The sequence below is a fragment of the Octopus bimaculoides genome, chromosome 9 (genome assembly GCF_001194135.2).
Source record: "Octopus bimaculoides isolate UCB-OBI-ISO-001 chromosome 9, ASM119413v2, whole genome shotgun sequence".
In the NCBI taxonomy this organism is placed as follows: Eukaryota; Metazoa; Mollusca; class Cephalopoda; order Octopoda; family Octopodidae; genus Octopus; species Octopus bimaculoides.
Genome location: NC_068989.1, coordinates 24,055,145 through 24,056,897, shown reverse-complemented (window position 1 = coordinate 24,056,897; position 1,753 = coordinate 24,055,145). Strand labels below are relative to the sequence as shown.

Genomic DNA, 1,753 nt, shown 5'->3' with positions numbered 1-1,753 from the left:
ATATATATATATATATATATATATATAGAGAGAGAGAGAGAGAGAGATAGATAGAATGATGGCTGGCTGGCTGGCTGGATGGATGGAAGGATGGGAGGATGGGAGGATAGATGGATGGAAAGAGATTGTCATTATTATTCTTTCATTTTTAATCATTAAAAGTAATAAAGTTAGTGTCATGGAAGAACCATCTTTACCATTTGAGAATACACAAGATCTATTGATATATTCAACTTTCTATTTACTTCTTGGATAATCAAAAATTTTCGTCTGTTATCTGGTCATTTACACAGTTCCTCAGAAACTGCTGAAGAATTTATTATTAACCAGTTCGCCAATCATTTACAACAGCACTTCGTTCTAGAAACGGTTGCTGGAAAGTGCTGCAAAATAGTAGTCTGACTCTATGATCACTCGTCGTAACATAATATGTTGATCATTTCATTTTATACGCCTTAATGATTTCCGAAGCCAGTACGTTATAGGGAATTAACTCTCAGTACGTATTCCCAGCACAAAGCAGATAACACATTTCAAAATTACGATCTGTCTCAAAAGATAAACTGTAACTAGGACAAGCAGCAACACAAGGTTTCCATATATATGTGGGGAGGAGTGTATCATTATATTGACCAGACTATCGAACGCTGTTACACAGCGCTCGTCCCAGTGTGCTTCATTGTTGTAGCTTTCGAATAGTACCAATCTGCTTGTTAGGTGAGCAGGCCAATGTCTGTGTGTGTGTTTGTGTGTGTCTGTGTGTGTGTGTGTGTGTGTGTGTGTGTGTGTGTGTGTGTGTGTGTGTGTGTGTGTGTGTGTGTGTGTGTATATTCAAATAATAAAACTTAATTATTAACCAGTGCGTTAATCATTTACGGCACCACCTCGTTCGGGAAAAGATGGTTGGAAAGCGCATTGTGACCAACCTATATAACATAATTCGATAGTGGACATCATAAAAATTTATAATGTTTCGAGGGAATATTAAATAATTTTATTTTTGAAATGAATCTGAAAGTGTATAACATGCAAATATTGGGTCAGAAAAACGCTTTCGGATAGAAAGGCGCTATGTAAAGTAAAGGATATAACACATATATACTTTACACACACGCGCGCGTGCACACACACACATATACACATACCCATATACCTCTCTCTCTTCCTATCATTTTCTCTCCCTCTCCCTTCTCTCTCTGTATCTCTTTCTCTCACCTATTTCTGCCTTTCTATTTCTCTATCACACTCTCACCTTGCATCATCTGATACCGCATCACCTCCTCCAATGCACCATCTCTCTTTTCACACTCAAACCTTTCGTCCTCTGACACAAGTTCCCCTCCTCAAATTCCCCTGCCCCTCTCATAATTCCTTGTCTTGCGAGTTACTTGGTCACTCTGCCAGTGCTGGTGTCACCAAATCACGCTAGTGCCACGTAAAAAGGGCATCCAACTGTCAAAACCCTGCCAAAACAGACACGGTAGTCTAAGGTAGTTTTCTACCTGGCTGGCTCTAGGGGCCGACCAAAGCTTTCTGAGTGAATTTTGAAGATAGAAACGGAAAGAAGCCCATCGTATATAAATGTGTGTGTGTGTGTGTGTGTGTGTGTGTGTGTGTGTACACCCCAGCACCGCTTGACAACCAGTGTGGGTGTGTTTATGTGCCCGTAACTTAGTGTTTCGACATAAGAGATTGGCTGCACAATACATAAGTACTAAGCTGCACAATACATAAGTACTAGGGTCGCAGTCTA

At 40.0% G+C, this 1,753-nt stretch overlaps 1 protein-coding gene across 2 annotated transcripts in view; it reads right to left on the bottom strand.

Annotated features, from left to right (window-relative positions):
• LOC106882058 (uncharacterized) overlaps window positions 1–1,753 on the bottom strand; it is a 60,880-nt gene that overhangs the window by 14,365 nt on the left and 44,762 nt on the right. The gene's annotated exons all lie outside the window — the stretch shown is intronic.